Genomic DNA, 25,241 nt, shown 5'->3' on the forward strand with positions numbered 1-25,241 from the left:
CTACCGGAGGGCTGGTGTGTGAAGGTGGCACAGGATGGACTGGACCGTGAAGGTGTACTGGAGAGCCTGAGAGCAGGACTGGCACAGGACGTGCAAGGCTAGGTAGGTACACAGGAGGCCTAGTACGTGAGGCTGGCACATTTTTCACCAGCCGACTAACACGCCCCTCAGGACTAGTATGGAGCGCTGACCCAGGTGCCATTAAATCCCCGACACGCTCCGTCGGACGAATCTTGTACTTAAAGCACCAAACTAGCAACTCCCTCATTACTCTCTCCTCCAATTTCCCCATTAACTCCTTCACAGTCTCTGCTTCGCTCACCTCCACCACCGGTTCTGGTCTCCTCCTTGGCTCCTCACGATAAACAGGGAGAGTTGGCTCAGGTCTGTCTCCTGACTCAGCCACTCTCCCTCTGAGCCCCCCCCCCCAATACATTTTTTGGGCTGATTCACAGGCTTTCCTCTGCGCCATCGTGATTGCCTCTCCAACTCCATTCTCCTATAGCCCTCTTCGCACTGCTCCAGCGAATCCCAGGCGGGCTCCGGCACTCTCTCTGGGTCGACCGCCCACCTGTCTATTTCATCCCACGTCGTATACTCCATGCTTCTGCTGTCTATAACGACCTCCCTTCGCTGCTCCTGCTGTCGCTGCCTGCTAACACGCTGCTCGGTCCGTGTGTGGTGGGTGATTCTGTAACGTCGTTCTTCGTTTGTTGCAAGAGAGTCGGACCGAAATGCAGCGTGTTGGTTACTCATGTTGTTTAATGAAACAAATGACGAATACATGAAAATACTGAGACAAAATACAAAACAACAAAACGGAATGTGAAACCTAAGTACAGCCTATCTGGTGAAACTACACAGAGACAGGAACAATCACCCACGAAATACAAAGTGAAACCCAGGCTACCTAAATACGGTTCCCAATCAGAGACAACGAGAATCACCTGACTCTGATTGAGAACCGCCTCAGGCAGCCAAACCTATGCAACACCACTACTCAGCCGCAATCCCAATAACTAAAAAACCCCACTACGAAATACAACAACATAAACCCATGTCACACCCTGGCCTGACCAACTAATTAACGAAAACACAAAATACTAAGACCAAGGCGTGACAAGCGTTAACAACTTGAGGCATCTCCCTCGCTGGACCACACTGCACCAAACACCACAGGAAGGGCCCTTACTCGCTGACAAAAAGATCCCCATCGCTAAGGCCCACTCGCAGGCCTCTCCAGTGAAGAGAGAAAGGATGGGAGGCCCCACTTCCTCTCACTGTGGGTCTGATGGAGGTCAAACAAATGTAGGCCTAATTGCTGTGCCACTGAGGGGATGGCTCTCATTGGATTTACTGTATAGAATCATTGCAACTTCATTAGTCTCCCTTCCTGATTGTTTAATCTTAAACCCCTGAATGTTTTATGTAAAATATGAAGCACATTTGTTTCCTTTCCAGGCCACCACTGGTGTTCATCCTTAGTGTGTAGGCTGTATGAATGTACAGATGGAGTAATTATCACAGGTTTTTGGTAAAGACCAGCTCAGTCTGCTAAATGAAGTCAGATGTAGTGTAAAAAGCTTTCAGAGTCGGTATTAATACATCCAAGTGTGCAGTGTTTAAGCGTTGTCATCTGTTGAATACTTTACGAAAAGGTGCAAAAGGTCAGAAAATTGAAAGAAAATGTCTTGAGGAGATTTGTTCCTTTTCTTTGTCGGCACACCTGATATTATTTGAGTGTCGTGTAAGATCTCTTCTCCTTTGATAATCCTCGAGATCGAACATCAAAGATAGTATTCTCTCTCAAAGAAGTGAGTTTCTGTCTATATCCCCGAGCTCGTACATTGGTACCTTAATTGGACAGTTGTTAAGTTAAGCTTTTGTACCATTTTCCAAGGATGATGAAAATACTAGCCAGGAGATTCTGGACATTGCTGAAGAACCAGCGAACCCGTTTAAAAACGGTTTGGAGGAAACAACTCTGGGGAGGTCGTAAATGAGCTAAAACTGTCCCTTTAAGGTTTCACAGGAGAACAGGAAAACAAAAGCATTGGAGTGTGAAGTCTGGTTTCCCGGAATGAAGGAAACACTTGGATCAGAGGGAGTTTAATTTTAAGGAAGAAAGAAAAATACCAGTTGCCAGTTCATTGCCATTATGTTCCACAGGCTTATGGTTTGGGAGCCACAACAAAAACGAAAACTAATGACATGTTGACTTTACGTTCGGTTTTAAATAGAAAAAAATAAGAAAAATTGCTCTATTAAAAATTCCCCGTCCTCAGTTATCGTTTCACTTTATTCCCTCCTTCCCTCTCCCCTCCTGCACCCTCCACTCACCAATGAGAACTGAGTGGGACCGGAGGACTGGGGCTGGAAACAGAGCACCCAGGCCCTGACTGTAGTCTGATTTTCTAATTGAATGAGTGCAGCGTGAGCTGCGGTTGGGGGGGGGCAGCAGCAGGCATGGGAATACGTAACAGCTTTTAGAGAAAAAGCCCACAAGAAAGAGAGAGAAAGCGAGACAGAGGCTGAGCAGCAGAATGGAGAAAGATGCCACTCAGACTCTGAACTGCAGGGCCAAATGCAACATGAGTTCACAGATTGGACTGGAGGTTCTCGGTCCGCTCAATGTCAACCTGCACTCTTCCCACTTAGACACTCACTGACTCATTCTAACCTCAGGTCTGACATATTTGGCACATACGTATGTAGTCGTGCTATCGCAACATCTCTGCTCGATAGATTACTTATCAAGCCTAGAATAGCATCTTGAGTGTTGAAATAAACCCATAAGACATTTGGTCCGGTTGATCATGGGAAAACTCCTGTATGTCCAAAGACCCAAAATAGACTGTGGTTGGCTATGCTAACTACTATGACATGCACAGTAAATGTAGTGTCTGTTCTGACTCTTATCTTCTAGGACTAAATTCACTCCTAAAAAGGGATACGATGGCCGTCACACATGCATTGCTTCTTGCACTGCTTCCTGCTTCCTGCTTCCTGCTTCCCACTGCAATATTTCCATGTCTTTGTGGTTGCATAATATGGTAATAATTACCATCACACTCCGGACACCACCATTGGGGGGCCAGAGCACACACACAACTGTACAGTGGTAGGGAGGCACACACAGTGCACACCACACACACACACACACACACACACACACACACACACACACACACACACACACACACACACACACACACACACACACACACACACGCACACACACACACACACACGAGCAGTTGATGTTTACCTGGAGTTGTGTGTGTTTCAGGTGTATTACTGCTGTTTACTGGGACCTCCCCAGTTCTTTCATGGCCCCTGAATGACATTCCCCACTCTCTTGCAATCTCTCTCATTCACAAAATACACAGCCTACCGTCACATTAGACTCCATTCTGGCTTCTACAAACAACTACCCACAAAAAAAAAACTTCTTCCGCTGTGTGCCTGTTCTTTACAGCAGCTGTCTCTGTATATGGTTTGTACTGTAAAATGTCCCCGTCCATGTTGTATTTTCATCAAAAGCGTCAGCTTGTAGTTCAGCCCGTTTTTCTCTCTTTTGTTTGACAGGCCATCCCATTACAACCAGGGGTCCCACTGCTTCGGTTCTGTTTGCCTCCACCACATCTAAGCCGGTAAGACATGACATCGCCTTGTATCCCTTTACACTCATACCAATATATACGGGTTGAAAATTGCAGATGTGTGCACTGACAAGTGCCTTTAAGTGGAACACAGTGGCTGTACAGTAACACGCTATACATGACGTCAGAGCGCTGCCTCTGTGCCTCACAGCGCTGTGAGGGTTTTGACTGACAGCCGTTCTGAACTTGGGCACCTTGAGCAAAAAGAATGTGCCTCCCGCTAATTTGATAACTTTTGCACATTTTTTGTTGTCTGAGGGAAATGCTGTAAGTTAAGAGGACTGAGAAAGATGAGACGTTGAGGATTATTATAAATCCCTCTTTGATGTCATACAAGCAAGCCGAACACCTGCGAGTCCAAGTGCATAGCATAAAACCGATGCCCTATACAGTGTCAACTTATGTCAATTTATGACCACTGTTTGATGTACAGTTACAAGATGACATGACGTCATACCCTGAGTTGTTCTGAACAGAATGAGCCTGTGTTTGTCTATTGTGAAGAACATTTGCTGCGGCACACACACCTGAATGCAGTTATGGCTCCTTTCTATAGCAACACACGTGCCCTGCCCACCTGAGGATCTGTCGTTTTCAGCCATCTATTTCCTGTTTGAAGGGCCCAAAATCAAACTGGTCCCTTAAATCACGCCAGATTGATTGCTTTCATTTTACTCCTGCAACTCTTTCATGCTCTTGCTTGTGCCTGTTTTCTCCCATTAACGTTACGACCACAGAAATGTTTGTAAGGACCTGTCAAACACACCGGTAATGGTTGAAATGGGCTCAGTGGAATACATCGTCTTTCTGTTGAATCTATAAAGAACACTTAACTCTATAAGAACACATTTAACACATCGTCTCGACACTTCTCACAAGATAGGAAAATGAATTTATTTTGATGGGTGCAAATTTTTTGTGAAGTAATCATTTAATACAGTTGCAATGTTTACGAATTAGATGACCTGAAATGAAAACAACTTTGGAAAATTAACACTTGGATTATAGTGATATGTCTGGCCTTGTACTCTTACAATCTCTACCCAGCACAGCCAGAAGAGAACTAGCCACCCCTCCGAGTCTGGTTCCTCTATAGTTTTCTTCCTAGGTTCCTGCCTTTCTAGAGCATTTGTCCTAGCCACCGTGCTTCTACATCTGCATTGCTTGGTGTTTGGGGTTTTAGGCTGGGTTTCTGTATAGCACTTTGTGACATCTGATGTAAAAAAGGGCTTCATAAATACATTTTATTTGATATTGCAAACAATGTAAAGTATGTGTAGAGAGGTGTAATCGACAGCCAAGCATGTTGATTTTTAATCCGAGGGTATCCTGCTATTGACCCACTTGTTGAATTATACAACAGTAATTACTCAGGCTGAGACAGAGCAGGTTAGTGCAGGCAGGTTGAGACAGAGCAAGTGAGTGCAGGTAGGCTGAGACAGAGCAAGTGAGTGCAGGTAGGCTGAGACAGAGCAAGTGAGTGCAGGTAGGTTGAGACAGAGCAAGTGAGTGCAGGTAGGCTGAGACAGAGCAAGTGAGTGCAGGTAGGCTGAGACAGAGCAAGTGAGTGCAGGTAGGCTGAGACAGAGCAGGTGAGTGCAGGCAGGCTGAGACAGAGCAGGTGAGTGCAGGTAGGCTGAGACAGAGCAGGTGAGTGCAGGTAGGCTGAGACAGAGCAGGTGAGTGCAGGTAGGCTGAGACAGAGCAGGTGAGTGTAGGTAGGCTGAGACAGAGCAGGTGAGTGCAGGTAGGCTGAGACAGAGCAAGTGAGTGCAGGTAGGCTGAGACAGAGCAGGTGAGTGCAGGTAGGCTGAGACAGAGCAGGTGAGTGCAGGTAGGCTGAGACAGAGCAGGTGAGTGCAGGTAGGCTGAGACAGAGCAGGTGAGTGTAGGTAGGCTGAGACAGAGCAGGTGAGTGCAGGTAGGCTGAGACAGAGCAAGTGAGTGCAGGTAGGCTGAGACAGAGCAAGTGAGTGCAGGTAGGCTGAGACAGAGCAAGTGAGTGCAGGTAGGCTGAGACAGAGCAGGTGAGTGCAGGTAGGCTGAGACAGAGCAGGTGAGTGCAGGTAGGCTGAGACAGAGCAGGTGAGTGCAGGTAGGCTGAGACAGAGCAGGTGAGTGCAGGTAGGCTGAGACAGAGCAGGTGAGTGTAGGTAGGCTGAGACAGAGCAGGTGAGTGCAGGTAGGCTGAGACAGAGCAGGTAGTGAGTGCAGGTAGGCTGAGACAGAGCAAGTGAGTGCAGGTAGGCTGAGACAGAGCAAGTGAGTGCAGGTAGGCTGAGACAGAGCAGGTGAGTGCAGGTAGGCTGAGACAGAGCAGGTGAGTGTAGGTAGGCTGAGACAGAGCAGGTGAGTGCAGGTAGGCTGAGACAGAGCAGGTGAGTGTAGGTAGGCTGAGACAGAGCAGGTGAGTGCAGGTAGGCTGAGACAGAGCAGGTGAGTGTAGGTAGGCTGAGACAGAGCAGGTGAGTGCAGGTAGGCTGAGACAGAGCAGGTGAGTGTAGGCAGGCTGAGACAGAGCAGGTGAGTGCAGGCAGGCTGAGACAGAGCAGGTGGTGACCACAGACAACTTCTCAGTTCCTATGCTTCCTGGCTGATGTTTTGGTCACTTTTGAATGCTGGCGGTGCTTTCACTCTAGTGGTAGCATGAGACGGAGTCTACAACCCACACAAGTGGCTCAGGTAGTGCAGCTCATCCAGGATGGCACATCAATGCGAGCTGTGGCAAGAAGGTTTGCTGTGTTTGTCAGCGTAGTGTCCAGAGCATGGAGACGCTACCAGGAGACAGGCCAGTACATCAGGAGACGTGGAGGAGGCCGTAGGAGGGCAACAACCCAGCAGCAGGACCGCTACCTCCGCCTTTGTGCAAGGAGGAGCACTGCCAGAGCCCTGCAAAATGACCTCCAGCAGGCCACAAATGTGCATGTGTCTGCTCAAACAGTCAGAAACAGACTCCATGAGGGTGGTATGAGGGCCCGATGTCCACAGGTTGGGGTTGTGCTTACAGCCCAACACCGTGCAGGACGTTTTGGCATTTGCCAGAGAACACCAAGATTGGCAAATTCGACCACTGGCGCCCTGTGCTCTTCACAGATGAAAGCAGGTTCACACTGAGCACATGTGACAGACATGACAGAGTCTGGAGACGCCGTGGAGAACGTTCTGCTGCCTGCAACATCCTCCAGCATGACCGGTTTGGTGGTGGGTCAGTCATGGTGTGGTGTGGCATTTCTTTGGGGGGGCCGCACAGCCCTCCATGTGCTCACCAGAGGTAGCCTGACTGCCATTAGGTACCGAGATGAGATCCTCAGACCCCTTGTGAGACCACATGCTGGTGCGGTTGGCCCTGGGTTCCTCCTAATGCAAGACAATGCTAGACCTCATGTGGCTGGAGTGTGTCAGCAGTTCCTGCAAGAGGAAGGCATTGATGCTATGGACTGGCCTGCCCGTTCCCCAGACCTGAATCCAATTGAGCACATCTGGGACATCATGTCTCCATCCACCAACGCCACATTGCACCAGACTGTCCAGGAGTTGGTGGATGCTTTAGTCCAGGTCTGGGAAGAGATCCCTCAGGAGACCATCCGCCACCTCATCAGGAGCATGCCCAGGCATTGTAGGGAGGTCATACAGGCACGTGGAGGCCACACACACTACTGAGCCTCATTTTGACTTGTTTTAAGGACATTACATTAAAGTTGGATCAGCCTGTAGTGTGGTTTTCCACTAATTTTGAGTGTGACTCCAAATCCAGACCTTCATGGGTTGATAAATTTGATTTCCATTGATAATTGTGATTTTGTTGTCAGCACATTCAACTATGTAAAGAAAAAAGTATTTAATAAGAATATTTCATGCATTCAGATCTAGGATGTGTTATTTTTGCGTTCCCTTTATTTTTTTGAGCAGTGTATATAAGTGCATTAAGAAAAATACATTTCACAATAAATTTAATACCAGAATCCCTGAACGTTCATTATTTGTCAGTCAATATCTGATGGATTTAAACTGTTTGGAGTATATTCAACCCTTGTCCAACTGTTGCGTTTATTAGAATTGTTTTAGAATATATAATGTCTGTTGCTACTTTCTACATACACCAAAATGACCTGTTTCTTATGCCAACCTGAACCAGATTGCGATTTATCATGGACTGTTTTTGGATTGTGTAAACAGTAATTGTGTGATGGCGGGGATGCAGGGTTGTGATCCAACCAAACTAATTACAAGTGTGCTTGTTCCTCAACGGCACAGCTGGGAGATAAAAAATAAAAACTTAGTTGAAGACTGATGCATTGAAATTACTTAGGAACTGTGCACGATTTGCAGAGGTATGTCATTTTTGTTGCACCTACCCCACATTTTCCAGGAATATTCTTATGTTACTGAATGCATCTGGAGTATTTACAATTGTCGTCATCAACAAATGTAGCAAAAAGTACAGAATGTAAAATGCACATAAAAGCAAATGTAAAGTTTGGATTCAGTTGTGTGTCAGGTAAACTGCTGTGCCCTCACCTTTGGTCTGATTATTTTCCCATAATCTCCAAACTGTTGCCTTTCAATTGCTATGCCTTTAGTTGTTTCTGTAAGAAACGTTTAATTTTAGCCCGGTTACGTACACCTCTTGGGGAGGGGGAGGGGGCCAACACCCTGTTACATCTCAACTCCCTGTGGAGTGAAAAATGATGTGATCATAGGTGCGGGGAAGGACGACAGAGGCAGAGAAAAATGCCGTTCACAGGGAATGTATTATTCCTAAACACAGTAAGTTGAGTTAATTGGAAAAAGGGTCTGGATGAAACCAAAGCAAAGAAAGTAAAATTTAAGGAGTCCCCTCTCCTACATTACCACTTGTTATCTTACCTTAAGCACCACCTGGCGCACTAACCAAAATACAGGGGGTTGTCCGCCCAGATCTTCCCTAGTGTACATAGACAGATTACATACTACAGATAACCTAGTGGTTAGAGCGTTGGACTAGTAACTGAAAGGTTGCTGGACAGAATCCCTGCGCTGACAAGATAAAAATCTGTCTTTCTGCCCCTGAGCAAGGCAGTTAACCCACTGTTCATGGATGTTGATTATGGCAGCGCCTCTCTGATTGAGGGGTTGGGTTAAATGCAGAAGACACATTTCAGTTGTACAACACACTAGGTATCTTTCCCTTTCTTTGAAAAAGAGCCAACATTGGTATGACTTTGTTTTCAAATTACCACTGGGCTTCCCCAAATACAGAAACCATGAAATCCCACTTGGCGAAAACAGGTTTAATCAACATTGTTTTCACATCATTTCACCCCCCCCCCCCCCAAAATAGAAAATGTGATGACATTAATCAACATTGGAAAATCAATGTAAGGGAATTTTACATATTTTAATTTGACCTAACTTTTAACCTAAATCCAATGACACAGTGAATTTTGGGGTTGATTTCAAATTAAGTTCACGTTATCTAAACAACTACATGTTGAACTGACGTCTGTGGCCAATGGGTTCAGGTTTAGGGATCCTCCTGTGTTTCATAATTCATTATGTCGTTATGTGGTGGAAAATACCTTCCTGATTTGATTCCCCTACTGCTTTAGGACATTTTATACCCTCTCTATTAGGAGGGAAAACCCTTTTGGGTATTTTGGGTAGTTTACACACAAAGGCTCTTAATGGGCCTACCAGGAAGTACACTCCTGGGGCTAAATTAGAGGCTACCCAGAGAGGGTGGCTTGCTGCTGGAACAGGGCCTGCTTCTTTTCTGGCAGTCTCCAAGGCCCTGGGTTCAGTGGCAACAGGAAAGACCCCCCTACTCCTATAGCCGTCTGTGAGTTTTCCCAATTTGCCCAGCATCACAAGACCAAGGACTAAACCCCAGGCAACTATATGCACCAGGAAAGTGTTCTGTTTTGTTCCAGCCCCGGCCCTGTCTCAGTGGTGTAGTAATTAATACTGCCCCAAGATGACAGTAGACACACATGGAAGCACACTAGGAAGCCCCGGTCCTGTCTCAGTGATGTAGTAATTAATACTGCCCCCAGAGGACAGTAGACACACATGGAAGCACACTAGGAAGCCCGGTCCTGTCTCAGTGATGTAGTAATTAATACTGCCCCCAGAGGACAGTAGGCACACATGGAAGCACACTAGGAAGCCCCGGTCCTGTCTCAGTGGTGTAGTAATTAATACTGCCCCCAGAGGACAGTAGGCACACATGGAAGCACACTAGGAAGCCCCGGTCCTGTCTCAGTGGTGTAGTAATTAATACTGCCCCCAGAGGACAGTAGACACACATGGAAGCACACTAGGAAGCCCCTGCCCTGTCTCAGTGGTGTAGTAATTAATACTGCCCCCAGAGGACAGTAGGCACACATGGAAGCACACTAGGAAGCCCCTGCCCTGTCTCAGTGGTGTAGTAATTAATACTGCCCCCAGAGGACAGTAGGCACACATGGAAGCACACTAGGAAGCCCCGGTCCTGTCTCAGTAGTGTAGTAATTAATACTGCCCCCAGAGGACAGTAGACACACATGGAAGCACACTAGGAAGCCCCCATAAGAGGACGTTCATAAAGGTTACATGTAATAAGTTACATTTGGGAATCTTTGAAGTCTCAAGCATCAAAGCTTCCTCTCCAGTTTTAATTCATGTCAGATCTAAACCGGTATTAGCCTCTTTGACATTAATAAGAGAGAACTTGAGGTTCAGGAGCTCCAATTAAAACTAGGTACACCAGGTGCTAGGACAAACTGCAAAACCAGGGTGCAGAGCAGAAGAATAATTACATCTGCGTCTTGCTGACCAAGAGCGAAGTGTCCTATCAGCAATTACCAACAATAAGTCCCTCCAGCTCACACAAACTTTGGCCCAGAGAAGCACAGTGTTTTCATTAACTGAGCTGTGAACCCACGCTTGGTATGCCGGTCAGGCTGGCTGGTCTGAGAGTGTATGTGTACTGCCCAGTGCCCAGTATAGTAGTGACCTCTGGCAGGTAGTTTCCATGCTGCAGTGTTCCCTATTGGGAACTCAGTAGCGTAGCAACATCTGCTACTTGCGTTAGCCCAGTGAAAAGGGGGTCACCCAGGGAAATATCTATTACTTGGGGGGAAATTGGGGAGGGAAAAGCAAATAAAAGCCCAGAGTTGTCACCATAAATCCCCACAAGGAGGTAGAGCTGTGCTTGCTGCCTTTTGACTGAGCCCCTTTTTTCAAACTTTTTAAATTCTGCTTTTTTTTTATCCTGCTCTGCCCACCTCCACTCCTTCCACTCTTGAGGTGTTTGAGGAAGACATTTAATGGACTTATCTAACATTTTTCAATTCTATTCTGCTCTGCTACTTTGCATATCCTCTCCTCCTCATGAGCCTGTATTAAAATGATTTGATTTAACAAGCACGTGAAATTCACTGTAGCTATTATAGCATATCGCTGTCATAGATGCATGTAACACTATGGTTGCGGTGACAGCAATATAGCCTGAAGTCGGACTTTTGTTGGAAAAACACTTTCTAAATGCTCAAACACAGGATTGATAAACTTTTGCCTGCCGACAGTACTTAGCACCTCTGAACGCAGTGTCGGCAGTCAATCGCTTTTGTGTTCACACATTAAACGCCTTGTTAAAATACTCCAAACCAGAAGGGGGCAGTAGTGTTGTTTGGCAATGCATATCCGTGCGTATTGCTTATGGTCTACCTTCCAAACTAGCTGTGCTAATGTTGCTATTTTGTAGAACGCCCTTGTTGATACTAGCCAGATGACCACAGGTAGATAACTACATATCAAGATGACGAAGAAAAAATGTAATTCAATCTCCATAATCCCATACTGCCAGTGCCAGCCCATAGCCAAATGTTTAGTTAGCTAACATTAGCATATTCGCTAGATAGCAAAACATAGCTAGCTAGCTAAGGACACTGCACTTGGCAGCTAATTAAGGATGGAAACTAGCTAATCCGTTGTGATTTAATTATAATGTCAATACTAGCTAGCGTGGAGGAAGCATTTAGTGTTGTGTGCATTGCGTCTGTGCACCTAGCTAGCTACCATCCCATAGTCTACATTGCATATGAAGTGTGATTGGCTCATCCATGGATGTATGGACAAAATTAACTTTTTTTGTTGGCTCCCCCATGTGAGAGTTTGTGCTCTCTGATTGGCTCAAAGTCATGTTGTTGGACCGTGGCCACTGAGGAGCATTGGGATTCTACAAGTAGAATCGGTAGGTTTGTCGCTACAGGGTCAACACGTAGCAGGTACCACTTTTTTCATAAGTGTTTATTGAGAGTGAGATTCTCAGTGTGTTTCATTTTCAAGGTTATGATCTTAGTCTAACTGTTATTTTCACACAGCACATCCCGTTGTTGAATTGTTATTGTCACGCTAGACACCCACTTGTCTCTCAAGTGTTTGTATGGCCAATGCCGTCTCTGTCCTGACACAACCCTTTGCACTGCACATGTTACAGCAGCTACATATTCTGCGATACATATTCTGTTGTAAATGCTGAGAGAGCTAGCGAGAATAAGAGCGCAGGTGAATGGAGGGTGTAGGAAGACATAGTTGTGTGGCTGCATCAGCATGGGCACAGTGCACATTAAAGTCAAACTGAGTAGGGTGTCCTATTTCACAGGCTCAGTTATGTGTTTTGTGTTATAACATCAAGACCTTTCTTCACAGCATGTGCTGCAACACAAGGCCTTTCTGTGTGATGTGGTGGCTGGGATAGAACCGAACAGAACAGAGCACAGTGTGAGGGTCAACAGGTTCAGGAATTATGTTGGCTCTTGACCAAAATGTAATGCTCAAATGGGTTATTGACATGAAATTAGAAGACAGGAAGTTCTTGTGTTCTTACTATGTTAAACTTACTGTGTCTAATCAATGTGCATACTGTGTATTCAACCAGACATCCCTATTGGTATTATACTGGTATTGGTATTATATTATATTATATTGGTATTATACTGCCAAATACTGTATTGACCTCCCATTTGTAAAGCATGCATTAGAAATACATTTTGAATGTGCCCTTGAAGTTACAGTACCTTCAGAAAGTATTCACACCCCTTGCTTTTTCCAAATTTTGTTCTGTTACAGCTTGAATTTAAAATGGATTAAATGGAGATTTTGTGCCACTGGCCGACACACAATACCCCATAATGTCAAAGTGGAATTATGATTTTAGTTTTTTTTTTAAACAACTTAAATTGAAAATACAAATCTGAAATGTCTTGAGTCAATTAGTATTCAACCCCGTTGTTATGTCAAGCCTCAATAAGTTCAGGAGTAAACATTTACTTAACAAGTCACATAATAAGTTGCATGGACTCACTCTGTGTGCAATAATAGTGTTTAACATGATTTTTGAATGACCACCTCATCTCTGTACCCCACATATACAATTATTTGTCAGGTCCCTCAGTCAAGCAGTGAATTTCAAATACAGATTAAACGACAAAGACCAGGGAGTTTTTCCAATGCCTCGCAAAAATGGGCACCTATTGGTAGATGGGTATAAATAAATAAAAATTGGACAATGAATATCCCTTTGAGCATAGTGAAGTTATTAATTACACTTTGGATGGTGTACCAATTTCATTTTCAATAAACGTGCAAAGAATTCTAAAAACATGTTTTCACTTTGTGCAGCACAAAAAGTCAGTTTAGGTTCTGCCTGTGCAAGAGTTGAACTATTGTCGACCCTCTGACGTTTGAGCAAATTGCTCATAATTCTGAAGCCAATCTTGTACTAGACCGTCCTCAAAATACCAATGTAATGGGTGGTATGCCCCTCAGTCTCTGTAGTTATCCTGTTATTGGCTGGTGAACTTAATCCAGTAGGTTCATTATTATTAGTGGTTGCAACAGGAGATACAAAGCCTAAAGAGAATTTTATGTCAAAACTTTGAAATGTATTGTTTGCAGGGTGTTGTGTTATTTATTGGTTAGATATTCTTTTCACGAGGATCCAGCACTCTTTAGTAAAAATAAGAAGTATGTATGTTATTGGCCATTATAAATTGTTTTATCCATCTACACACCACTGTGTATTTGACTGCAAGATGTGAAATTGAGGTTGAAATTGAAATGTGAAATTTTGTTGCCTATAATTTAGAGCTGCAATGTGAAGAAGATGAATACACCTTCTTTGGGCTTTCTTTTATTAGACCCCTGCATCGCTAGTTGGATGGAATGGAACTTCAAAACTCGGCCAGTCACTACAAGTTTCTATTCCATCCCATCACTGGCACACTGCCAAAAGCTCATGATAGGGGAAATCTGATATGAGCTTTAATTCAAATGACTCCCCAGGGTCTATGTTATAGTCTGTGTTATATGCAGTCACACATACTCTGTTATGTTCAGTTAAACATATTTTAATCACACATGCTATTTTTAAATGAATATCTGATTTCACACTGTGTTATTATTTTCACACTGTTGCCTCACTGGAGCCCACTGGGCACCCCACACCAACTCATTCTAGTTTCTGCTCCATTCTCTTATTCTCATTCCATGTGAATCGTCAGACCCTTGGCCCTAATTCTCTTTGCACTGGTTGTTGTGTTTGTTTAAAGTCTGGATTGTGTTTGGTCTCCTGTGAGCAGTGGAATAGCAATAGAGGCATGCGAGTCAGTCAGGGATGAGTGAGTCGGGTTAGCGGGCAGTGAGGAGTTAGCAATAGAGACTCATAACAAGGCCTCTGCCCTAACCGCTACTCCCCTCTCTCGCGTCTCTGTATCCCCTCTATCTCTCATTATCACCTTGGCTGTGTACATTTTCTCATTAGCCCTGTAAATATGAGGGAGTTGTCTTGTGTGGTGTCGTTGCCGGCTTGGCTGAAGGAATATTCACACAGCTTGATTGTGCCAAGCCTGCTGCTGGTGGTGGGGCTGACATGGGCTACTAACAGTTCACTCTTATCTCCCATCAGGCCTGCTGAGACAAGGGTCCACAGTTAAACAGTCTACTCTAGTAACCATCCACATAAATCGTACAGCAGGGGTGCTGATCAAGGATCAGTTTTGCCATTTAGATCTTAATTACAGTACATTCGGAAAGTATTCAGACTCCTTCCCCTTTTCCACATTTTGTTATGTTACAGCCTTATTCCGGTTTGTAGACATTTTTGCAAATGTTTAAAACAGACATACCTTATTTATACAAGTATTCAGATTCTTTGCTATGAGACTGGAAATTGAGCTCAGGTGCATCCTGTTTCCATTGATCATCCTTGAGATGTTTATTCAACTTGATTGAGTTGTACAGAATCCACCTGTGGTAAATTCAATTGATTGGACATGATTTGGAAAGGCACACACCTGTCTATATAAGGTCCCACAGTTGACAGTGCATGTCAGAGCAAAAACCAAGCCATGAGGTCGAAAGAATTGTCCGTAGAGCTCCGAGACAGGATTGTGTCGAGGCACAGATCTGGGGAAGGGTATAAAAAAATGTCTGCAGTATTGAAGGTCCCAAAGAACACAATGGCCTCCATAATTCTTAAATGGAAGAAGTTTGGAACCACCAAGACTCTTCCTAGAGCTGGCCGCTTGGCCAAACTGAGCAATCGTGGGAGAAGGGCATTGGTCAGAGGAGTGACCAAGAACCCGATGGTCACTCTGACAGAGCTCCAGAGTCCCTCTGTGGAAAACATTACGGAAGGACAACCATCTCTGCAGCACTCCAGCAATTAGGCCTTTATGGTAGAGTGGCCAGATGGAAGCCACTCCTCAGTAAAAGGCACATGACAGCCCACCTGGTGTTTGCCAAAAGGCACCTTAAGGACTCTCAGACCATGAGAAACAAGATTATCTGGTTTGATGAAACCAAAATTGAACTGTTTGGCCTCACATCTGGAGGAAACCTGGTGGTGGCAGCATCATGCTGTGGGGATGTTTTTCAGCGGCAGGGACTGGGAGACTAGTCAGGATTGAGGGAAAGATGAATGGAGCAAAGAACAGATATAACCTCGATGAAAACTTGCTCCAGAGCGTTCAGGACCTCAGACTGGGGCGAAGGTTCACATTCCAACAGTACAATGACCCTAAGTACACAGCAAAGACAAAATAGGAGTGGCTTCCAACAAGTACCTGAATGTTCATGAATGGCCCTGCCAGAACCTAGACTTGAACCCAATCGAATATCTCTGTAGAGACCTGAAAATAGCTGTGCAGCGACGTTCTCCATCCAACCTGACAGAGCTTGAGCGAATCTGTAGAGAAGAATGGGAGGAACGCCCCAAATACAGGTGTGCCAAGCTTGTAGCGTCATACCCAAGAAGACTTGAGGCTGTAATTGCTGCCAAAGGTGCTTGAACAGTACTGAGTAAAGGGTCTGAATACTTATATAAATGTGATATTTCAGATTTGTTTTTATTGATACATTTTCAAAAATGTAAAAAAATATATGTTTTTGCTTTGTCATTATGGGGTATTGTGTGTTGATTGATGAGGAAAGAAACATTGAAATACATTTAACATAACAAAAGAAAAAAGCCATATCTCAGACTGGCCAATAAAAATAAAAGATTAAGATAGTCAAAAGAGCACAGACACTGGACAGAGTGAACTCTGCCTAGAAGACCAGCATCCATCCATTGAGACTGGTGTTTTGAAGCTAATGAAGCTGCCAGTTGTGGACTTGTGAGGTGTCTGTTTCTCAAACTAGACACTCTAATGTACTTGTCCTCTTGCTCAATTGTGCATCGGGGCCTCCCACTCCTCTTTCTATTCTGGTTAGGGCCAGTTTCCGCTGTTCTGTGAAGGGAGTAGTACACAGCGTTGTACAAGATCTTCAGTTTCTTAGCAATTTCTCACATGGAATAGCCTTAATTTCTCAGAACAAGAATAGACTGACGAGTTTCAGAAGAAATGTCTTTGTTTCTGGACATTTTGAGCCTGTAATCAGACCAACAATGCTGATGCTCTAGATACTCAACTAGTCTAAAGAAGGCCAGTTTTATATAGCTAGTCAGTTAAGAACAAATTCCTATTTTCAATGAGAGCCTAGGAACAGTGGGTTAACTGCCTTGTTCAGTGTGGTTACTAGTCCAACGCGCTAACCAATACGCTACCTGCCATCCCAATTCTTTCTTCTTTAATCAGAACAATAGTTTTCAGCTATGCTAACATAATTGCAAAAGGGTTTTCTAATGATCAATTATAAACTTGGATTAGCTAACACAACATGCCATTGGAACACAGGAGTGATGGTTGCTGATAATGGGCCTCCATACGCCTATGTAGATATTCCATTTAAAATAGTAATTTACAACCTTAACAATGTCTACACTGTATTTCTGATCAATTTGATGTTATTTTAGTGGACAAACAATTAGCTTTTCTTTCAAAAACAAGGACATTTCTTAGTGACCCCAAACTTTTGAAAAGTAGTGTATGTTAGAATCACCTTCGTCAGCGATTACAGCTGTGAGTTTTTTCTTAGGTTATTGTCCTGCTGAAAGGTGAATTCTTGAAGCAGACTGAACCAGGTTTTCCTCTAGGACTTTGCCTGCGCTTAGCTCCATTCCGTTTATTTTTCTATGCTGAAAAACTCCAGAGTCCTTTACAGGCATACAGATAATTATATGTGTGTGGTACAGAGATGAGGTAGTCATTCAAAAATCATGTTAAACAGTATATTATTACAAACAGAGTGAGTCCACTCTATGTCCAAAAAGCAGTGGATGTAACCCCAAACACATACATCACACTGAACAAAGTGCTCTCCAGCTCAGGATCAAAGGCCATGATGATGATGATGATGAATGGCGCATATTACACTTGGCTGGTAGGTAACAGGACCCACCTAGATTGGGATGGTTTTTGTTGTAGATGAGTGGATGGAGAGAGTGTGGAGCATCAGAGCAATGTGGTGTGGTCTGTAGAAGAGCTTAGGGGACTATCTAAAGAAGGTTATTTAACAAGGAGGTATTTGTTTTGATGGGCTGAGGCAAGGTTCAGATTGTATGCTGGAACATTACTGGTGGTGTTTCTGAATCACTACTCCGAGGTAAACGACCCCCCCACTACATGGACCGTTTCTACCCCAGAGTAGATGGCTGTAACATATCTATTTTCATTATCGAATATGCAATCGACCAGTCTGTGACTCTTGTGGTAGTGAACATGTTGGATACGGTTGGAGAAGTCAAAGGAAGCGCAATCTCTGATTGTGTTTCCTCGCAATGAGCGCCATCTGGTGAAAGTGACGTAGAACTACATAGGAGTTTATGTCTCCTCTAGGGAAACCCATCCGTTGCTTTTTTGTGTGTTGCCATGGTTTCACCTGTTACTTCTAACATAATAATAATACATACTTTTTATCAGACACTTTCATCCAACGCGAATTACAGTCATGTGTGCATGCATTTTTCATATGGGTGGCCCTGGGGAACAAACCCACAAAACGGTTGTTACAAGCGCCACGCTCTAGTAACTGAGCCACATAAGTCCTATGTGTGGCTGTAGACCAACTGAGTGCAGTCAATTCCATTGAAATGTTTTTATTACACTGTCAACAATACTACAGTGTTTGTTTGAGAGATGAGACTGCTGTTAAATCGAGCTGTTCAATCATTGCAAAACAAAGTGCATTGAAGAAAACAATCTGAATGTACTGCGGATGTTATCACTCAGCCGGTATAGATCACACTTTTTCAAATCAGATCCACGGCCAGTGGATAATTGGATATCTGGGAGGCTGAGACAGAACATCAGAGATGCTGTCTGCTGAAGCAAAGAGCTTCCCTGGGCCATTCAATCATATCCTACTAAGAGCCACTGGACCTATACCTCCATGACTCAAAATCAATGTTCTGAGGACAAAATGATCACTCGGTTGTACTGTATGCAGTATGAATGATACTCCCTACCGTACCACTAGAGGGTAGTAGTGTCGTCTCGGTGGCAGAGTCAGTGAAGACGTCATATTGGATTGGGTGGTTTGCACCAGCACTTGCCTTATGTCTCGGGTGTAGTTGATGGCTTTGGATGTAGTCAAATTGAACTATATCACTTCTGTGATCACATTTGAACAAGAAAGCTGTTAAAGTTAAATATGCAATTTGCATTAAGCAAACTTCAGGACCCTGTTCAATTGGAATAACTTATGATTCTGCAGTACTGACTGACGGGCAGAGAGGCCATGAAGGCCCTGACTGCAGATTGATTGGCGTCTTTAAGTGACTCAGCCACTCTATTTCAGGGTTCCCAATCAACTGTCTCATGTGATGTGTGAGGCCAGGAGATCTACTGGTGATTTCCATCATAGATCAGCATTACTTGCGCCAGTCAGTCAGTCAGGGGCAATCAAACCATGATGAGATCTGATCTACCAGTGGCATTCTGTGAACCCCTGCCCTGCCCAAATCAGGAGAAGTGAGCCATCCACCATCCCATAGCTCTCTCTCTCTGTGCTCCGTATCGATCCCAGTTTGGGCTGAGTTCATTCTGTCCTCGATGCCCTGTCATTAATCTCCGTCCCCTCCCTGGTTCGTCCCCCGCTGACCCCCTGTCTCAGTCCGGAGGGGCCAGCTGGGTGGGATGGTGTTAGCTGGAGTGAATGCAGGCAGGCGCAGGCAGCCGGCGAGGCTTGTGACCGACCCAACAGGCTTTCACATAACTAGCAGTGTATAGGCCGGGGCGCGAGGGGGGTAACAGAATCCCAACGTGATGTGCTGGGCCGCTTAGAGGGGTAAATATAGCAGCACGGAGAGCAGCAACGTTACTGCAGGGCTGGAGCTGAGGCCCACGCTGCCTCTCTGTCTGACCGTCCCTCTCTCACTGCCCCTCGCCCTTCTGGAAGAGCTCAGAAGGATAGAGAGAGCACTGCTGCGATCACAATATCAATCTCCTAGCTTGCCCCATTATAAATACATTGCAGTAGGGTTACTGGCCAAATGGCAGGATGTATCACGTTGCGCATCATGAGGCATGGAGCATCTGTTGGCACGTCTTTTCTCTGCACACAATGCACTTATTCCATTTCAAGTACAATACCATTTCCCCATGAATAGAAGTGCTGTGGTAGAATGTATTTTCCACATTTCATGTAGTTGGGATGGATGGGGGGGTTCCCAGTAAGGCTGTATAGTATATAGTGTGACTAAACAGACCATATATAACCGTCCTGGGGACTGACTGACCTGCCCTTGGGAGAGTAAATGTCTCCACTCTGAGTGGGGCTTGAACTGCAGCCACCCTGCATCTCGCCCTGCAGTGCGTCAGCGGGCTATACTAGTCCAGTATCAGAACAAAGGCCATGACTGCAGATTGATTGGGGCTCTTTAAGTCCAAACCATGATGATGATGCAAATGTTTATTATTACCACGCGCTGGTATGATTACCCTTCCTTTTATGGGGCCGTTAAATGTGTTGATAAGTGATCGTCTTACATCAGGGTGTCATATAATAGGCCTCATGCTTTCCCATGTGCCATTTTGTTGTGGTTAAGAAAGCTAGTTTGCCCTCTGATATTGTCTGGCAGAAAGACAAAATAAAGTGTTTTGCCAAGATGTTGTTTTGGGAAATAGATCCAGGAGTTTCCAGGTGTGACATGTCACTATAGTTACCTCTGTCTCATTATCAGACACTTTGAAGGGACTTTATGAGCTCTGCATTCAGCCTGGCTTGGTAAACAGCAGTCTCCTCTATGGTGACTGCATCTTCAAAGTGCCACTCTGTGGTAATGGTAACCTTTGTTATCTGCTTTTACACCGATCAAGTGAACAGAAAACGATAGCAGTTTGCTTTGTAGATCAACGCAATGTCGTCGTAGCCTCAGGTTGTTTAAAAAAAAAATGTCATATCTTTCCCAATATGTCCCTCATACCATCATGGCCGCTTAATCATCCCCAGCTGCCTATTGGCTCATTCATCCCCCCTGTAACTATTTCCCAGGTCGTGGCTGTAAATGAGAATGTGTTCTCAGTCAACTTACCTGGTAAAATAAGGGTTCCATTTTGATATGATAGACCTATTACAACTGATCAGTTGTTGGGGTGTAATCGTTATATCTCACGTTTATTCGTCCTTTATTACTGGGAGTTTTTGTATAAATCGTCTATGAAGTCATGTCAAATCTCAAAATATCTAGCCATCTTTGATCGTTATTAATAGGGAATATGAGAATATTACCTTTGCATTCAACCTCAAGAGACACTTGCTTACATTTGTATATTAGCCTAACTACGACATTATTGTTGTATTTTGATATACTTGTAATTACAGTAGCTAATTGTATTACATCTCCAAATGGTAGACATTATGCTATTTAGAATACCAATATGCTAAAGTTGTATCAATTACAGCTGTGTGCAGCAGTGTTGAATACCAATTTCTCCCCATCTGACACAAATCACATCCTTTCCACATCGTTCCATCTCAAGTATTACTTGGTAATAATCCTCACGCTAAGAAAAATAGTGTGTTATGTGCTCCCCCTTGGAAGTTTCAAGTAACCTTTTAACTTGAGATCTTGTAACTGAAATCGAGTGCAGATGTTGGAAAAGACCTTACTAATCTCCTTGTAAAAATTCAGTGGACCCCAAGCTGGTGTTAAGTTATACAGAGTGACCGTGTCATTCCAATCAATATCAGGAATTCCTTCGATGTTTCCTTGGGGTCAGAGAGCATTCCTTTTGTAGATATGGGCTAGAATACTACACCAGCTTCCCAAATGGTCATTCAATTCAATCATGAAATTCTGGACCTTTGACTTTGAAAAACTTACCATACTATGCCAGGAACGAAGTTTCATTGTGATCTTATTATACAATTGAACATCATAGCGTAAGCACATTTTATTGTCATTCTTAGATATAATCCCAAATGTTCATTGTTCATTGTTCATTGTGATTATATTCAACACAAGGTCATCATCGACAATCGGAATCCAATGCATAATTAGCATTGAACTAAAATCCAAAATACACAAGAACACAGCATCTTTCTCCGTCATTATTCAGCAAAGACTGCAAGATCTTTGGTGGCTGTGATGAAAATAGGAAATTCAACAATATGTACAAATATCAAATCTACACAAATGAGTCTATGTTAAGCAATGCTAAAAACCACTGTAAATGATTCTCCGTAATGGACAATTAAATGTACCTGCAATACACAAAATAAAACCGTTAATGTTCCTCTACAGAGGGTAGTGCGTACGGCCCAGTACATCACCGGGGCCAAGCTTCCTGCCATCCAGGACCTCTATACCAGGCAGTGTCAGAGGAAGGCCCTACAAATTGTCAAAGACTCCAGCCACCCCAGCCATAGACTGTTCTCTCTGCTACCACACAGCAAGCGGTACCAGAGCGCCAAGTCTAGGTCCAAGAGGCTTCTAAACAGCTTCTACCCCAAAGCCATAAGACTACTGAACATCTAATCAAATGGCTACCCAGACTATTTGCATTGCCCCCCCCCCCCCCCTCTTCTACTCTGCTGCTACTCTCTGTTTATTATCTATGCATAGTCACTTTAATAACTCTACCTACATGTACATATTACCTCAATTACCTCGATTAACCAGTGCCCCCTCACGTTGACTCTGTACCGGTACCCCCCTGTACATAGCCTCTCTATTGTTATTTTACTGCTGCTCTTGAAGTATTTATTACGTTTATTTTTCGGTATTTTTCTTCAGACTGCATTGTTGGTAAAGGGCTTGTAAGTAAGCATTTCACTGTAAGGTCTACAACCTATTGTATTTGGCGCATGTGACAAATAACATTTGATTTGATTTAATGTTAACATTTGAACAGGAACCCATTTAGCTTTGCATTGCTGTAAACTGTCAATCAACTCAGGACTCAATATATCAATTTGCAATGCTAATCTATACATCTCCAAAGCCCAGTCTTTCAGTCCCTCACCTATTTCCTCAATCAAGCCGCTAGATGGTTGCTCACTCTATCAATGGCTAACACAGCCTGTCCTTTCTCAATTAGGCCTGTTCAACACTTTGACAACAGCCACAAGCCTATGGATCGTTGTGCTTATAGATCTCTAATCTGTGTGGTACCTCACCGCCAGCCTTGTCACAGATGCTCAGTGACCTTTGGTGACCTTAGAAAAGACCGTTCTGCAATCCCCCTGGTTTGGTTGTGTGTTCATTCTGCTGCTCTCCTGTTGTCTCTTCCTATAGATAAGAGTGACTAATACTAATCACAGGCTGTCTAGACAGGTATGCATGGCTCTCTGTGGGATCCATCATGGCTGCCACTGCTGAGTCACACGTGTTATGGCTTCACTCTTTTTATAGGTGTCTCCGGGATTCTCTAGATAAACACACTCCAACCAGACAATGCCTAGGTGGTCACTGACTCACTGCGGTCGTGATCTGAATCCCGCCATGTCGGCCGTCGCTAACTTATTTGCATGCTCATTGATGTCATCGATTAAGTTTCTGTGAAAAACTCTCTTGTTTGTTTTTTTACAGTGTTGGCTAGCTCCCGGTGTGTCTGAATGAATATGCATTAAAACCAAGCACTCAGGTGTGGAGGACGGCTGGCATTTGACATGGAGACTGTGGAGAGTAGCACTCAGAAGTTGGGCTCTGAGTGATGAGGGATGGGAGGGATCCTGACACTTTGAGTCAGCCCTTATTCAGTGTGCACTGCATGTCGTGATGCGCCCGCTGCACGTTTCATCACTGTCGCACAGAGAATGCCACAGCTCGGCGAAGGGGGAGAAGGAGCGACGCCCACAGTAAAATACACCGTCTTCAGCCGTCTTCTCCACAGTACAATACTGCACTTTCACCCCCAGGTTATGATTGCTTCCCTCGGTGCATAAAGCAAGTGTGATTTATGTTCCCATGTTCAGTTGGTCACCTTGAAACGAGCATTCAAGAAGTCCTCTGATAGGGAATGAATTTTTCCATAATCCTGCCTCTGGAAAGTTTCACTCGTACCTCTTTTCTTGGATTTGAACAGTGATTTTTGCACACTTTTACGATTTCATTCATTATGATTCCAGTTTTTGAAGGTTGTTTCTCATGAAGGCTTTTTTCACGATTGCGCTGTAGGTTTTGAAGGATTCATGCTTGGACTAGTGGATGATGGAAATCACGCCTGGGGAAAGTGTGAATCCTGCAATGAGAAAAGCATACAGCCGACACTACCTGCTGTGTCCTTTCCCATCAAACAACGCAGGCACGCACACACACACACATCTGGAGGATGTATTGATGACACCCCAGCCTCAGGCACAGGGAGTTTTTCAGGCCTTAGTGTTCCCCTGCGGAGAGCCCTCTGTGAGCGCACGCAGACATTATGGTCACTAGGACACCTAAAGGACAATGGCCAGGTGCCAGTGAGTCTGCGAGGCGCCTGACTCATCCCCCCCCACTGACAGGCGCAGAGGGCATCATGACGCACACACACACACAAACACACACACACACACCACAGCCTCGCTGCCCCGCTCAGTTATGCGCTGCTCCCAGAGCGCCACTGCTAAATATTATGAAGGGTTGCTTGGAAGAGGCCAGCACAACCATCCTCTGAATTACGGGTGGACATTAAAATAGGAGCTTTAAAAATCTCCGCCCGCAAGTCACTTCCATATATGTGAAAACCGAAACCTCTCCCCCGATCTGGATTTATCATTGCCCCATCGCTGAGGTGCTACTAGCCCCATAAGGAGATGTACAACACCCATGGAACCCTGTCCTGTACGGGATCAGTTACACTGTCAATCCCCTGGGCACTGCATGATCAAAGGCAGGCGATGGAGCACCAGTCCCCGTCTGCCCCATCCTCTGCCTAATAAAGCCGTCAGGGGAAGACAATCCAGAGATTTCTGTTCATCAACACTCCTGTCAGCTGACAAATAAATAAGAATCAAGGGCAAGGCAGAAGGCATAAAATGCAGTGTACATAGGGCGAGCCTCAATGGCAAGTATCATCAACTAGATTCAGCCGTAAAAGAAAAAAGATGGGGGGGTGGTCAGGGGGCGGAACATAATTACAAATAATTTGTGGACTGCATATTGACCGCAAGAAGACCAAACAGATATCATATTTGACTGACACATAATCATTTCAAACCTTGCTTGAAATCATATACTATCACATACTGTATATCTTTATGCGTGGGAAAACATTGGAACAGATTTCCAAAATGTAAATGACATGGAGCCGATTTGCTGGTGTTTTTACAGTCCTTTATGTCCAACAATTAAAAATTTTAAAAGAATAACAATGTATTTATTTTTTGCTCAGAAAACTTAAGGGTCCAAATCAAATCACCCCGCTGCCAGTTGGGGAACCCTGCTCTATTGGAGTCTACCTGGCCTGTTCCACATAGTTACCGGGGCCAGTAAAGCTTAGTGAGGAATGGAGAACAGGGAGGAGACAGAGATCACTGGACAGGTTCTGTGCGATATCTGATTCTATTGGGGTGAGTTGTGTGGAACACCGGACTGTTCGCATCCAAGAAGGAGTGGCTGAATCTACAGTCCCGATCTGTCGATCTGTCACAAACTCCTCATGAAACGCTTGTTAAACACCCCATTCCCACACCAGACCTACAATTTTCCTACAATTTCCTGTCCTCTTCCAGACTGCTTTACTGAACTTT

At 44.5% G+C, this 25,241-nt stretch overlaps 1 protein-coding gene across 2 annotated transcripts in view; it reads left to right on the forward strand.

The window, feature by feature from the left end:
- Positions 1-25,241, forward strand: part of tspan9a (tetraspanin 9a) — a 278,790-nt gene that overhangs the window by 32,886 nt on the left and 220,663 nt on the right. For both annotated transcript variants that reach the window (XM_064951538.1, XM_064951539.1), the window contains exon 2: positions 3,589-3,653. The gene's annotated coding sequence lies outside the window, so the exon portion shown is untranslated. The remainder of the gene's footprint in view (positions 1-3,588; positions 3,654-25,241) is intronic.

This window comes from Oncorhynchus masou, chromosome 31 (assembly GCF_036934945.1).
Source record: "Oncorhynchus masou masou isolate Uvic2021 chromosome 31, UVic_Omas_1.1, whole genome shotgun sequence".
Lineage (NCBI taxonomy): Eukaryota > Metazoa > Chordata > Actinopteri > Salmoniformes > Salmonidae > Oncorhynchus > Oncorhynchus masou.